This window comes from Haliotis cracherodii, unplaced genomic scaffold (assembly GCF_022045235.1).
Source record: "Haliotis cracherodii isolate W230 unplaced genomic scaffold, xgHalCrac1.p SCAF_15, whole genome shotgun sequence".
NCBI lineage: Eukaryota > Metazoa > Mollusca > Gastropoda > Lepetellida > Haliotidae > Haliotis > Haliotis cracherodii.
In genome coordinates this window covers 4,449,362-4,462,344 of record NW_027266270.1, presented here as the reverse complement: position 1 = coordinate 4,462,344, position 12,983 = coordinate 4,449,362, and the positions used below count along the sequence as shown (strand labels likewise).

At 43.1% G+C, this 12,983-nt stretch overlaps 26 non-coding genes across 26 annotated transcripts; all 26 read right to left on the bottom strand.

Annotated features, from left to right (window-relative positions):
- Positions 1-334: 334 nt before the first annotated feature.
- On the bottom strand, positions 335-407 carry Trnat-ugu (transfer RNA threonine (anticodon UGU)). Its single transcript has one exon. It is a non-coding gene; the product is annotated as a tRNA-Thr (tRNA).
- A 444-nt stretch (positions 408-851) lies between these two features.
- On the bottom strand, positions 852-924 carry Trnat-cgu (transfer RNA threonine (anticodon CGU)). The gene has a single exon. It is a non-coding gene; the product is annotated as a tRNA-Thr (tRNA).
- Positions 925-1,011: 87 nt separating this feature from the next.
- Positions 1,012-1,084, bottom strand: Trnat-ugu (transfer RNA threonine (anticodon UGU)). The gene has a single exon. It is a non-coding gene; the product is annotated as a tRNA-Thr (tRNA).
- Positions 1,085-1,329: 245 nt separating this feature from the next.
- Positions 1,330-1,439, bottom strand: Trnai-uau (transfer RNA isoleucine (anticodon UAU)). Its single transcript has 2 exons — positions 1,402-1,439; positions 1,330-1,365 (listed from the first exon to the last, which is right to left on the bottom strand). It is a non-coding gene; the product is annotated as a tRNA-Ile (tRNA).
- A 351-nt stretch (positions 1,440-1,790) lies between these two features.
- On the bottom strand, positions 1,791-1,863 carry Trnat-ugu (transfer RNA threonine (anticodon UGU)). Its single transcript has one exon. It is a non-coding gene; the product is annotated as a tRNA-Thr (tRNA).
- Positions 1,864-2,307: 444 nt separating this feature from the next.
- Positions 2,308-2,380, bottom strand: Trnat-cgu (transfer RNA threonine (anticodon CGU)). Its single transcript has one exon. It is a non-coding gene; the product is annotated as a tRNA-Thr (tRNA).
- A 444-nt stretch (positions 2,381-2,824) lies between these two features.
- On the bottom strand, positions 2,825-2,897 carry Trnat-cgu (transfer RNA threonine (anticodon CGU)). The gene has a single exon. It is a non-coding gene; the product is annotated as a tRNA-Thr (tRNA).
- Positions 2,898-2,984: 87 nt separating this feature from the next.
- Trnat-ugu (transfer RNA threonine (anticodon UGU)) lies at positions 2,985-3,057 on the bottom strand. Its single transcript has one exon. It is a non-coding gene; the product is annotated as a tRNA-Thr (tRNA).
- A 245-nt stretch (positions 3,058-3,302) lies between these two features.
- Trnai-uau (transfer RNA isoleucine (anticodon UAU)) lies at positions 3,303-3,412 on the bottom strand. Its single transcript has 2 exons — positions 3,375-3,412; positions 3,303-3,338 (listed from the first exon to the last, which is right to left on the bottom strand). It is a non-coding gene; the product is annotated as a tRNA-Ile (tRNA).
- Positions 3,413-3,763: 351 nt separating this feature from the next.
- Trnat-ugu (transfer RNA threonine (anticodon UGU)) lies at positions 3,764-3,836 on the bottom strand. The gene has a single exon. It is a non-coding gene; the product is annotated as a tRNA-Thr (tRNA).
- A 444-nt stretch (positions 3,837-4,280) lies between these two features.
- Positions 4,281-4,353, bottom strand: Trnat-cgu (transfer RNA threonine (anticodon CGU)). The gene has a single exon. It is a non-coding gene; the product is annotated as a tRNA-Thr (tRNA).
- Positions 4,354-4,440: 87 nt separating this feature from the next.
- Positions 4,441-4,513, bottom strand: Trnat-ugu (transfer RNA threonine (anticodon UGU)). The gene has a single exon. It is a non-coding gene; the product is annotated as a tRNA-Thr (tRNA).
- Positions 4,514-4,758: 245 nt separating this feature from the next.
- Trnai-uau (transfer RNA isoleucine (anticodon UAU)) lies at positions 4,759-4,868 on the bottom strand. Its single transcript has 2 exons — positions 4,831-4,868; positions 4,759-4,794 (listed from the first exon to the last, which is right to left on the bottom strand). It is a non-coding gene; the product is annotated as a tRNA-Ile (tRNA).
- A 351-nt stretch (positions 4,869-5,219) lies between these two features.
- Positions 5,220-5,292, bottom strand: Trnat-ugu (transfer RNA threonine (anticodon UGU)). The gene has a single exon. It is a non-coding gene; the product is annotated as a tRNA-Thr (tRNA).
- A 444-nt stretch (positions 5,293-5,736) lies between these two features.
- Trnat-cgu (transfer RNA threonine (anticodon CGU)) lies at positions 5,737-5,809 on the bottom strand. The gene has a single exon. It is a non-coding gene; the product is annotated as a tRNA-Thr (tRNA).
- Positions 5,810-5,896: 87 nt separating this feature from the next.
- Positions 5,897-5,969, bottom strand: Trnat-ugu (transfer RNA threonine (anticodon UGU)). Its single transcript has one exon. It is a non-coding gene; the product is annotated as a tRNA-Thr (tRNA).
- Positions 5,970-6,214: 245 nt separating this feature from the next.
- Trnai-uau (transfer RNA isoleucine (anticodon UAU)) lies at positions 6,215-6,324 on the bottom strand. The gene is made up of 2 exons: positions 6,287-6,324; positions 6,215-6,250 (listed from the first exon to the last, which is right to left on the bottom strand). It is a non-coding gene; the product is annotated as a tRNA-Ile (tRNA).
- Positions 6,325-6,674: 350 nt separating this feature from the next.
- Trnat-ugu (transfer RNA threonine (anticodon UGU)) lies at positions 6,675-6,747 on the bottom strand. Its single transcript has one exon. It is a non-coding gene; the product is annotated as a tRNA-Thr (tRNA).
- Positions 6,748-7,191: 444 nt separating this feature from the next.
- Positions 7,192-7,264, bottom strand: Trnat-cgu (transfer RNA threonine (anticodon CGU)). The gene has a single exon. It is a non-coding gene; the product is annotated as a tRNA-Thr (tRNA).
- Positions 7,265-7,351: 87 nt separating this feature from the next.
- Positions 7,352-7,424, bottom strand: Trnat-ugu (transfer RNA threonine (anticodon UGU)). The gene has a single exon. It is a non-coding gene; the product is annotated as a tRNA-Thr (tRNA).
- Positions 7,425-7,669: 245 nt separating this feature from the next.
- Trnai-uau (transfer RNA isoleucine (anticodon UAU)) lies at positions 7,670-7,779 on the bottom strand. The gene is made up of 2 exons: positions 7,742-7,779; positions 7,670-7,705 (listed from the first exon to the last, which is right to left on the bottom strand). It is a non-coding gene; the product is annotated as a tRNA-Ile (tRNA).
- Positions 7,780-8,131: 352 nt separating this feature from the next.
- Trnat-ugu (transfer RNA threonine (anticodon UGU)) lies at positions 8,132-8,204 on the bottom strand. The gene has a single exon. It is a non-coding gene; the product is annotated as a tRNA-Thr (tRNA).
- A 3,719-nt stretch (positions 8,205-11,923) lies between these two features.
- Positions 11,924-11,996, bottom strand: Trnat-cgu (transfer RNA threonine (anticodon CGU)). Its single transcript has one exon. It is a non-coding gene; the product is annotated as a tRNA-Thr (tRNA).
- Positions 11,997-12,083: 87 nt separating this feature from the next.
- Trnat-ugu (transfer RNA threonine (anticodon UGU)) lies at positions 12,084-12,156 on the bottom strand. The gene has a single exon. It is a non-coding gene; the product is annotated as a tRNA-Thr (tRNA).
- Positions 12,157-12,401: 245 nt separating this feature from the next.
- On the bottom strand, positions 12,402-12,509 carry Trnal-aag (transfer RNA leucine (anticodon AAG)). The gene is made up of 2 exons: positions 12,472-12,509; positions 12,402-12,437 (listed from the first exon to the last, which is right to left on the bottom strand). It is a non-coding gene; the product is annotated as a tRNA-Leu (tRNA).
- A 351-nt stretch (positions 12,510-12,860) lies between these two features.
- On the bottom strand, positions 12,861-12,933 carry Trnat-ugu (transfer RNA threonine (anticodon UGU)). Its single transcript has one exon. It is a non-coding gene; the product is annotated as a tRNA-Thr (tRNA).
- Between the last annotated feature and the right edge of the window lie 50 nt (positions 12,934-12,983).

The following is a 12,983-nucleotide window of genomic DNA, read 5'->3' as shown; positions in this document are numbered from 1 at the left end:
CAACATTTTCACTGCAAAACACCCAGCCACGTTTCAAACAGTCAAATACATTCTGATAAGGAAACTAATGAACATTTTACCTGTTGAATTGAAAACAGAAGGCAGGTGAAGACAAACATTAATTAGGTCAATAGGAGGTTCGGGTATTTTATCTCACTCTCTTCTTTACCTCTTAAGATACATAGAATTTGGTTGTAAGCTGACTATTCTCACATGTTGATGCAGCTAAAACGAGTGCCGGTTGGTTTATTGGCCTCTAAGGAGAAATATAGTATCCGCGTGACAGCAATCGTTTACTGACTCCTGGGTGATAAAAAAAACTGTAAAAGAAGAATGAGCCCAGTGAAGATCGAACTCACGACCCCTGGTTTACAAGACCAGTGCTCTATCCACTGAGCTATGGAGTCAGTTAGCCATGGGTGGTGACTTATTAATCCTTATGTTCACTCTCGACAACTATACTCAGAAGCACAACTCCTGCAAAAGGAGCTAATATGACACATCTCAAACACACCTTCAACCAGTGGTATTGCAACGGGTGTCTTATTTAAATGGAAAGTGAACAGATACATTTTGTACACTTTAAAATATATGTTAAACGACACTTGCTGAGCCGAGTCAAGGCAAAGGCATCGGAAATTTGAAGGCTTGGGTGTCGATTTAAGATTTAAAAGGAGGCCTGCGCTTGGGTATCAAAGGGCACGCGCAACTCATGGGTTTTGTCGTCAATGTCACTGTCTTGATCACTCAATTGTTCCCGATCATGGGACAAATGATTGGCTTCAAAGTTGAGACTGCGCTCACTTGAATAGGAAAAAACCGATTGGATTTTCAAAATAAAGCTACAACATAGCCCCCGGTGAGGATCGAACTCACGACCCCTGGTTTACGAGACCAGTGCTCTTACCACTGAGCTACGGAGGCTGCTTCCACAGCACTTCCTCGTGGTTCTCCAATAAGAGGTTTGATCAATTCAACTGCAAAAGGCTAAAATTCCGACAAAGGATATCTAGCCCCCAGTGAGGATCGAACTCACGACCCCTGGTTTACAAGACCAGTGCTCTATCCACTGAGCTATGGAGGCATCTGATAGCTTGGGGAAAGGCGCCGCGGTTTTAACAGCTGCTGGTCGCGAGGGCTGGTCGATTGTAGTCAATAGTCTGTGTAAACACCATTCACGTTGGGTATTATAACTTTCAGACTAAGGAAAATGTGTAAGTTTTGCTTAGAAGATGCATTTCACCTGCCACGTGTCTGCTATAATGAGTGGTTGTGAATTGGAAGCGACAGTGTTGGTCAAACTGTCAGAGCAGTCAATAAAAGCAAGCATGCCCCGGGTGAGGCTCAAACTCACAACCTCCGCATTCCTCATCCCATGGTGTTCATGGGGAAGGTACTGACTATAAGTACGGCGCGCTAACCGATTGTGCCACCGGGGCAGCTGATAGACAGGTCAACATTTTCACTGCAAAACACCCAGCCACGTTTCAAACAGTCAAATACATTCTGATAAGGAAACTAATGAACATTTTACCTGTTGAACTGAAAACAGAAGGCAGGTGAAGACAAACATTAATTAGGTCAATAGGAGGTTCGGGTATTTTATCTCACTCTCTTCTTTACCTCTTAAGATACATAGAATTTGGTTGTAAGCTGACTATTCTCACATGTTGATGCAGCTAAAACGAGTGCCGGTTGGTTTATTGGCCTCTAAGGAGAAATATAGTATCCGCGTGACAGCAATCGTTTACTGACTCCTGGGTGATAAAAAAAACTGTAAAAGAAGAATGAGCCCTCAGTGAGGATCGAACTCACGACCCCTGGTTTACAAGACCAGTGCTCTATCCACTGAGCTATGGAGGCAGTTAGCCATGGGTGGTGACTTATTAATCCTTATGTTCACTCTCGACAACTATACTCAGAAGCACAACTCCTGCAAAAGGAGCTAATATGACACATCTCAAACACACCTTCAACCAGTGGTATTGCAACGGGTGTCTTATTTAAATGGAAAGTGAACAGATACATTTTGTACACTTTAAAATATGTGTTAAACGACACTTGCTGAGCCGAGTCAAGGCAAAGGCATCGGAAATTTGAAGGCTTGGGTGTCGATTTAAGATTTAAAAGGAGGCCTGCGCTTGGGTATCAAAGGGCACGCGCAACTCATGGGTTTTGTCGTCAATGTCACTGTCTTGATCACTCAATTGTTCCCGATCATGGGACAAATGATTGGCTTCAAAGTTGAGACTGCGCTCACTTGAATAGGAAAAAAACGATTGGATTTTCAAAATAAAGCTACAACATAGTCCCCGGTGAGGATCGAACTCACGACCCCTGGTTTACGAGACCAGTGCTCTATCCACTGAGCTATGGAGTCAGTTAGCCATGGGTGGTGACTTATTAATCCTTATGTTCACTCTCGACAACTATACTCAGAAGCACAACTCCTGCAAAAGGAGCTAATATGACACATCTCAAACACACCTTCAACCAGTGGTATTGCAACGGGTGTCTTATTTAAATGGAAAGTGAACAGATACATTTTGTACACTTTAAAATATGTGTTAAACGACACTTGCTGAGCCGAGTCAAGGCAAAGGCATCGGAAATTTGAAGGCTTGGGTGTCGATTTAAGATTTAAAAGGAGGCCTGCGCTTGGGTATCAAAGGGCACGCGCAACTCATGGGTTTTGTCGTCAATGTCACTGTCTTGATCACTCAATTGTTCCCGATCATGTGACAAATGATTGGCTTCAAAGTTGAGACTGCGCTCACTTGAATAGGAAAAAAACGATTGGATTTTCAAAATAAAGCTACAACATAGCCCCCGGTGAGGATCGAACTCACGACCCCTGGTTTACGAGACCAGTGCTCTTACCACTGAGCTACGGAGGCTGCTTCCACAGCACTTCCTCGTGGTTCTCCAATAAGAGGTTTGATCAATTCAACTGCAAAAGGCTAAAATTCCGGCAAAGGATATCTAGCCCCCAGTGAGGATCGAACTCACGACCCCTGGTTTACAAGACCAGTGCTCTATCCACTGAGCTATGGAGGCATCTGATAGCTTGGGGAAAGGCGCCGCGGTTTTAACAGCTGCTGGTCGCGAGGGCTGGTCGATTGTAGTCAATAGTCTGTGTAAACACCATTCACGTAGGGTATTATAACTTTCAGACTAAGGAAAATGTGTAAGTTTTGCTTAGAAGATGCATTTCACCTGCCACATGTCTGCTATAATGAGTGGTTGTGAATTGGAAGCGACAGTGTTGGTCAAACTGTCAGAGCAGTCAATAAAAGCAAGCATGCCCCGGGTGAGGCTCGAACTCACAACCTCCGCATTCCTCATCCCATGGTGTTCATGGGGAAGGTACTGACTATAAGTACGGCGCGCTAACCGATTGTGCCACCGGGGCATCTGATAGACAGGTCAACATTTTCACTGCAAAACACCAAGCCACGTTTCAAACAGTCAAATACATTCTGATAAGGAAACTAATGAATATTTTACCTGTTGAATTGAAAACAGAAGGCAGGTGAAGACAAACATTAATTAGGTCAATAGGAGGTTCGGGTATTTTATCTCACTCTCTTCTTTACCTCTTAAGATACATAGAATTTGGTTGTAAGCTGACTATTCTCACATGTTGATGCAGCTAAAACGAGTGCCGGTTGGTTTATTGGCCTCTATGGAGAAATATAGTATCCGCGTGACAGCAATCGTTTACTGACTCCTGGGTGATAAAAAAAACTGTAAAAGAAGAATGAGCCCCCAGTGAGGATCGAACTCACGACCCCTGGTTTACAAGACCAGTGCTCTATCCACTGAGCTATGGAGGCAGTTAGCCATGGGTGGTGACTTATTAATCCTTATGTTCACTCTCGACAACTATACTCAGAAGCACAACTCCTGCAAAAGGAGCTAATATGACACATATCAAACACACCTTCAACCAGTGGTATTGCAACGGGTGTCTTATTTAAATGGAAAGTGAACAGATACATTTTGTACACTTTAAAATATGTGTTAAACGACACTTGCTGAGCCGAGTCAAGGCAAAGGCATCGGAAATTTGAAGGCTTGGGTGTCGATTTAAGATTTAAAAGGAGGCCTGCGCTTGGGTATCAAAGGGCACGCGCAACTCATGGGTTTTGTCGTCAATGTCACTGTCTTGATCACTCAATTGTTCCCGATCATGTGACAAATGATTGGCTTCAAAGTTGAGACTGCGCTCACTTGAATAGGAAAAAAACGATTGGATTTTCAAAATAAAGCTACAACATAGCCCCCGGTGAGGATCGAACTCACGACCCCTGGTTTACGAGACCAGTGCTCTTACCACTGAGCTACGGAGGCTGCTTCCACAGCACTTCCTCGTGGTTCTCCAATAAGAGGTTTGATCAATTCAACTGCAAAAGGCTAAAATTCCGGCAAAGGATATCTAGCCCCCAGTGAGGATCGAACTCACGACCCCTGGTTTACAAGACCAGTGCTCTATCCACTGAGCTATGGAGGCAACTGGTAGCTTGGGGAAAGGCGCCGCGGTTTTAACAGCTGCTGGTCGCGAGGGCTGGTTGACTGTAGTCAATAGTCTGTGTAAACACCATTCACGTTGGGTATTATAACTTTCAGACTAAGGAAAATGTGTAAGTTTTGCTTAGAAGATGCATTTCACCTGCCACGTGTCTGCTATAATGAGTGGTTGTGAATTGGAAGCGACAGTGTTGGTCAAACTGTCAGAGCAGTCAATAAAAGCAAGCATGCCCCGGGTGAGGCTCGAACTCACAACCTCCGCATTCCTCATCCCATGGTGTTCATGGGGAAGGTACTGACTATAAGTACGGCGCGCTAACCGATTGTGCCACCGGGGCAGCTGATAGACAGGTCAACATTTTCACTGCAAAACACCAAGCCACGTTTCAAACAGTCAAATACATTCTGATAAGGAAACTAATGAACATTTTACCTGTTGAATTGAAAACAGAAGGCAGGTGAAGACAAACATTAATTAGGTCAATAGGAGGTTCGGGTATTTTATCTCACTCTCTTCTTTACCTCTTAAGATACATAGAATTTGGTTGTAAGCTGACTATTCTCACATGTTGATGCAGCTAAAACGAGTGCCGGTTGGTTTATTGGCCTCTAAGGAGAAATATAGTATCCGCGTGACAGCAATCGTTTACTGACTCCTGGGTGATAAAAAAAACTGTAAAAGAAGAATGAGCCCCCAGTGAGGATCGAACTCACGACCCCTGCTTTACAAGACCAGTGCTCTATCCACTGAGCTATGGAGGCAGTTAGCCATGGGTGGTGACTTATTAATCCTTATGTTCACTCTCGACAACTATACTCAGAAGCACAACTCCTGCAAAAGGAGCTAATATGACACATCTCAAACACACCTTCAACCAGTGGTATTGCAACGGGTGTCTTATTTAAATGGAAAGTGAACAGATACATTTTGTACACTTTAAAATATGTGTTAAACGACACTTGCTGAGCCGAGTCAAGGCAAAGGCATCGGAAATTTGAAGGCTTGGGTGTCGATTTAAGATTTAAAAGGAGGCCTGCGCTTGGGTATCAAAGGGCACGCGCAACTCATGGGTTTTGTCGTCAATGTCACTGTCTTGATCACTCAATTGTTCCCGATCATGTGACAAATGATTGGCTTCAAAGTTGAGACTGCGCTCACTTGAATAGGAAAAAAACGATTGGATTTTCAAAATAAAGCTACAACATAGCCCCCGGTGAGGATCGAACTCACGACCCCTGGTTTACGAGACCAGTGCTCTTACCACTGAGCTACGGAGGCTGCTTCCACAGCACTTCCTCGTGGTTCTCCAATAAGAGGTTTGATCAATTCAACTGCAAAAGGCTAAAATTCCGGCAAAGGATATCTAGCCCCCAGTGAGGATCGAACTCACGACCCCTGGTTTACAAGACCAGTGCTCTATCCACTGAGCTATGGAGGCATCTGATAGCTTGGGGAAAGGCGCCGCGGTTTTAACAGCTGCTGGTCGCGAGGGCTGGTCGATTGTAGTCAATAGTCTGTGTAAACACCATTCACGTTGGGTATTATAACTTTCAGACTAAGGAAAATGTGTAAGTTTTGCTTAGAAGATGCATTTCACCTGCCACATGTCTGCTATAATGAGTGGTTGTGAATTGGAAGCGACAGTGTTGGTCAAACTGTCAGAGCAGTCAATAAAAGCAAGCATGCCCCGGGTGAGGCTCGAACTCACAACCTCCGCATTCCTCATCCCATGGTGTTCATGGGGAAGGTACTGACTATAAGTACGGCGCGCTAACCGACTGTGCCACCGGGGCAGCTGATAGACAGGTCAACATTTTCACTGCAAAACACCAAGCCACGTTTCAAACAGTCAAATACATTCTGATAAGGAAACTAATGAACATTTTACCTGTTGAATTGAAAACAGAAGGCAGGTGAAGACAAACATTAATTAGGTCAATAGGAGGTTCGGGTATTTTATCTCACTCTCTTCTTTACCTCTTAAGATACATAGAATTTGGTTGTAAGCTGACTATTCTCACATGTTGATGCAGCTAAAACGAGTGCCGGTTGGTTTATTGGCCTCTATGGAGAAATATAGTATCCGCGTGACAGCAATCGTTTACTGACTCCTGGGTGATAAAAAAACTGTAAAAGAAGAATGAGCCCCCAGTGAGGATCGAACTCACGACCCCTGGTTTACAAGACCAGTGCTCTATCCACTGAGCTATGGAGGCAGTTAGCCATGGGTGTTGACTTATTAATCCTTATGTTCACTCTCGACAACTATACTCAGAAGCACAACTCCTGCAAAAGGAGCTAATATGACACATATCAAACACACCTTCAACCAGTGGTATTGCAACGGGTGTCTTATTTAAATGGAAAGTGAACAGATACATTTTGTACACTTTAAAATATGTGTTAAACGACACTTGCTGAGCCGAGTCAAGGCAAAGGCATCGGAAATTTGAAGGCTTGGGTGTCGATTTAAGATTTAAAAGGAGGCCTGCGCTTGGGTATCAAAGGGCACGCGCAACTCATGGGTTTTGTCGTCAATGTCACTGTCTTGATCACTCAATTGTTCCCGATCATGTGACAAATGATTGGCTTCAAAGTTGAGACTGCGCTCACTTGAATAGGAAAAAAACGATTGGATTTTCAAAATAAAGCTACAACATAGCCCCCGGTGAGGATCGAACTCACGACCCCTGGTTTACGAGACCAGTGCTCTTACCACTGAGCTACGGAGGCTGCTTCCACAGCACTTCCTCGTGGTTCTCCAATAAGAGGTTTGATCAATTCAACTGCAAAAGGCTAAAATTCCGGCAAAGGATATCTAGCCCCCAGTGAGGATCGAACTCACGACCCCTGGTTTACAAGACCAGTGCTCTATCCACTGAGCTATGGAGGCATCTGATAGCTTGGGGAAAGGCGCCGCGGTTTTAACAGCTGCTGGTCGCGAGGGCTGGTCGATTGTAGTCAATAGTCTGTGTAAACACCATTCACGTTGGGTATTATAACTTTCAGACTAAGGAAAATGTGTAAGTTTTGCTTAGAAGATGCATTTCACCTGCCACATGTCTGCTATAATGAGTGGTTGTGAATTGGAAGCGACAGTGTTGGTCAAACTGTCAGAGCAGTCAATAAAAGCAAGCATGCCCCGGGTGAGGCTCGAACTCACAACCTCCGCATTCCTCATCCCATGGTGTTCATGGGGAAGGTACTGACTATAAGTACGGCGCGCTAACCGATTGTGCCACCGGGGCAGCTGATAGACAGGTCAACATTTTCACTGCAAAACACCAAGCCACGTTTCAAACAGTCAAATACATTCTGATAAGGAAACTAATGAACATTTTACCTGTTGAATTGAAAACAGAAGGCAGGTGAAGACAAACATTAATTAGGTCAATAGGAGGTTCGGGTATTTTATCTCACTCTCTTCTTTACCTCTTAAGATACATAGAATTTGGTTGTAAGCTGACTATTCTCACATGTTGATGCAGCTAAAACGAGTGCCGGTTGGTTTATTGGCCTCTAAGGAGAAATATAGTATCCGCGTGACAGCAATCGTTTACTGACTCCTGGGTGATAAAAAAAAACTGTAAAAGAAGAATGAGCCCCCAGTGAGGATCGAACTCACGACCCCTGGTTTACAAGACCAGTGCTCTATCCACTGAGCTATGGAGGCAGTTAGCCATGGGTGGTGACTTATTAATCCTTATGTTCACTCTCGACAACTATACTCAGAAGCACAACTCCTGCAAAAGGAGCTAATATGACACATCTCAAACACACCTTCAACCAGTGGTATTGCAACGGGTGTCTTATTTAAATGGAAAGAGAAACAGATACTTACTTACTTACTTACTTACTTTGGAGATTTAACGTGCGCTTTCTGACTGATGCGTATTTCGCACACGGGCCCGGCCAGGCCATTTAATGTGTTTCCGAAAGGGGCGAGGGTGGTCTGTGCAACCCAAGAGGGGGCTTTAGGGGTTGCTTATATAGAATTTGGGAATTTTGAGATTTGGAATAGATGCTGATGGGGTTGGGGAGGAGAACTAAGGGAGCTGGGTATGGTGGATGATTGTTTGTTTATGTGATTTTGATTTGGTAGGTTATTATGGTTTTAGATGCGTTTTATTAGTTCCGTTTTTATTAAGAATACGCCTAAGGCCTTGAAGTTTTCTAGTTTATTTTGTGGGTTTAGTATTGCTTCTAGAGTGAGAGCCTTGTTTAGATTGAGGGTGGTTTGTAATGCGGTTCGATGTGTTAGGTAGTGTGTGCAGTGGATGAGTGCGTGTTCTGGGGTTTCTGGTTGTTTGCAGTGTGGGCAGTTACCTGTAGTGTGTTTTTTAAATTTTGTAGGTGGTTATTTAGGTTGGTGTGTCCTGTTTGGAGTTTAGTGATTACTCTGTCGATTTTTTTTGATGGATGGAGAATTTTTGGTTTGGTTAGTGGTTTGCTGAGCACTCTTTTGATTTTGCTATTTGAGTTTAGATATAGGTTATGCCATTTTTTTGTGATTTTTTGTTTGTTTACACTTTTAATTTCTGATTTTGAGATGGGTAAGTTTAAGCTTATTTCTGGGATTTTAAGGGATAGTTTAGCTGCTTTATCGGCGTTTTCATTACCGTATATTCCTACGTGGGCGGGTATCCACAAGAAGGTTATTTGTTTGCCTGCTTTTGTTAGGTCGTTGGAGCTTTTAAGTATTTGATTTATTAATTTAGGTCGGTTTTTGGTATTTTTGTTTTGGAGGGCTTGTAGTCCACTTAGGGAGTCAGTAAGTATTAGGATTTTTTGGTTGTTTTTGGATTCTTGATTGTGGAGGGCTGAGGCCATGCCCATTAGTTCGGCCGTGAATATTGATTGGTTATTTGGGAGTCGGAAGGATTGTGTGGTTTTAGTTGGTTGTGTGGTATGGACTCCGAAACCCGTGTGTTTGGAGGTCGGATCTGAGGATCCGTCCGTGTAAATGTGACACCAATTTGGCCAATTTTTGTGTATGTATGCTAGTGTGGTAGTTTTAGCTATGTTTGGGTCGGTTTGTTTATTTATTTGGCTAGCTAGTGTTGTGTCTATTTTGGGTATTTTAAGTTTAGGGGTGAAGATATTTGATTGTTTGCAGTTTTGTTTAAGATTTTTAATTTGGTGTTCATTTAGGTAGTTTGTTATTCTTTGGGATATTGGGGTAAGTAAGGGGTGTTTACGAGCTAGAGCTTGGTTTTTAGGGCTGATGTTTTGGTTTATTAAGTTTTGGATGAGAGGGTTTGATTGGGACGCGGCCCAGAAATTTAAGCTTAGCTGTTCCCTGCGTAGACTTAGTGGCATTTCTCCTGTTAAGGCCTGAAGTGAGGTGTAGGAGGTGCCATGTTGGGTGCGTGTAATGAGTTTGAGAGCCTGATATTGTATTGAGTCAAGTTTTTTGGATAGAGAGTTGTTTAGGGTGTTGTATATGGCGCAGCCGTAGTCTAGTTTTGATCTAATTAGGGATATGTAGAGAGAGAGGAGAGTATCTTTGGAGGCTCCCCAGTTAGAGCCAGTTAGGCATCTTAGGGTGTTTAGGTCTTTACTGCATTTAGTTGTTAGGTTTTGGATGTGAGCATCCCAGGTGAGATGTTCATCGAAAATAAGTCCTAAGAATTTGGTTTGTTTTTGAAATTTGATTGTTTGGTTGTTTAGCTGGAGGATTGGGGAGGCGGGTTTCATGTTTTTATGTTTGAATACTATTCCTGTTGTTTTTTCTGAGTTAAGGGAGAAGCCCCATTTGTCAGCCCATTGTTGTATTTTATTAAGAGATTTTTGGAGTAGATTTGTGGCCATTTTCATGCTTTTAGTGCGGATCCAGATGGCTCCATCATCCGCAAATTTTGATGTGTTTACTTTAGGGGATAGACCCTCGAATAGATCGTTTATCATTATATTGAAGAGGGTGGGGCTGAGGATACTGCCCTGTGGAGTGCCATTTTCTAGGGGACATTGGTCCGATAGAGTTTGGTCTATACACACGGTTATTTTACGATTGTTTAGGAAGTCCTGGATGTAGTTTATTATCTGACCTTTGAGTCCTATTTTTTTAAGTTTTTGTATTAGCCCATCGTGCCATACCATGTCGAAAGCTTTAGAGAAGTCTAAGAAGATGCCTGTGGTATATTGTTTATTTAGTTGTCCTGTCTTAATATCTTGTTCTAGTCGGGCGAGGTTATCTAGGGTTGAGCGGCCAGGAGTGAAACCGCTTTGATCTGGGTTTATGGTGTTATTTTGGGTTAAGTAATGTTGTAATCTATTTTTAGCCATTGATTCCATTACTTTACATAAGTTTGAAGTTAGGGATATTGGTCTATATGAGTTAGCTTGATTAGCTGGTTTATTAGGTTTAGGGATTGGTATGACTAGGGCCTGTTTCCAGGGTGTAGGAACCTGTCCGTTTAGGTAGATGAGATTGTATAGTTTGAGTAGTGCCTGGAGCAGTTTTAGGGGGAGTTTTTTAATTATTTGGTAAGAGGTTAGGTCTAATCCTGGGGCTGTGCCCTTTTTCCTGTTTTGGATTACGTAGAGGAGCTCCTCCATTGTGTAGGGTTGATTTATTTCTAGATTGTTATTGTTTGGTTCTTTTGTGGGTTTGTTTTCTGTTTTAAGTTTATCTTGGAATTTTTGGCTGAAGTTGCTGTTACTGCTAACGGCCGAAAAGTGGTTGGCGAGATTATTTGCTTTTTGGGCGGGGTTGGTTGAGTTGTTAATGTTAGGGTTTTTTTTATGTCGTTTTAAGCCTCTAATGGCGTGGATTTTGCGCCAGACCGTTCTGGCATCTGTACGGTTATTTATACCTTCGCAGAATTTTTTCCAGTCTCTACTTTTGGCTATTTGGACTAGTTTTTGAACCTGGTGGTTTAGTTCGTGGGCTATGTTTAAATATTTGTAGTCGCGTTTTGCTTTATTGAAGGCTGATTTACGTTTTCGTCTAGTCTGTTCTATTTCCTCATTCCACCATGGTACCGTCGGTTTGCCTGTCTTAGATACTTTGAAGGGGATGGAGGTTTTGGCTGCGTTTATTATATAGTCTGTTAGGTTTTACAATAGGTTTCTGGATCATTATTTTCTATTTCGTTTAAGTTACAGATACATTTTGTACACTTTAAAATATGTGTTAAACGACACTTGCTGAGCCGAGTCAAGGCAAAGGCATCGGAAATTTGAAGGCTTGGGTGTCGATTTAAGATTTAAAAGGAGGCCTGCGCTTGGGTATCAAAGGGCACGCGCAACTCATGGGTTTTGTCGTCAATGTCACTGTCTTGATCACTCAATTGTTCCCGATCATGTGACAAATGATTGGCTTCAAAGTTGAGACTGCGCTCACTTGAATAGGAAAAAAACGATTGGATTTTCAAAATAAAGCTACAACATAGCCCCCGGTGAGGATCGAACTCACGACCCCTGGTTTACGAGACCAGTGCTCTTACCACTGGGCTACGGAGGCTGCTTCCACAGCACTTCCTCGTGGTTCTCCAATAAGAGGTTTGATCAATTCAACTGCAAAAGGCTAAAATTCCGGCAAAGGATATCTAGCCCCCAGTGAGGATCGAACTCACGACCCCTGGTTTACAAGACCAGTGCTCTATCCACTGAGCTATGGAGGCATCTGATAGCTTGGGGAAAGGCGCCGCGGTTTTAACAGCTGCTGGTCGCGAGGGCTGGTCGATTGTAGTCAATAGTCTGTGTAAACACCATTCACGTTGGGTATTATAACTTTCAGACTAAGGAAAATGTGTAAGTTTTGCTTAGAAGATGCATTTCACCTGCCACATGTCTGCTATAATGAGTGGTTGTGAATTGGAAGCGACAGTGTTGGTCAAACTGTCAGAGCAGTCAATAAAAGCAAGCATGCCCCGGGTGAGGCTCGAACTCACAACCTCCGCATTCCTCATCCCATGGTGTTCATGGGGAAGGTACTGACTTAGTACGGCGCGCTAACCGATTGTGCCACCGGGGCAGCTGATAGACAGGTCAACATTTTCACTGCAAAACACCAAGCCACGTTTCAAACAGTCAAATACATTCTGATAAGGAAACTAATGAACATTTTACATGTTGAATTGAAAACAGAAGGCAGGTGAAGACAAACATTAATTAGGTCAATAGGAGGTTCGGGTATTTTATCTCACTCTCTTCTTTACCTCTTAAGATACATAGAATTTGGTTGTAAGCTGACTATTCTCACATGTTGATGCAGCTAAAACGAGTGCCGGTTGGTTTATTGGCCTCTAAGGAGAAATATAGTATCCGCGTGACAGCAATCGTTTACTGACTCCTGGGTGATAAAAAAAACTGTAAAAGAAGAATGAGCCCCCAGTGAGGATCGAACTCACGACCCCTGCTTTACAAGACCAGTGCTCTATCCACTGAGCTATGGAGGCAGTTAGCCATTGGTGGTGACTTATTAATCCTTATGTTCACTCTCGACAAC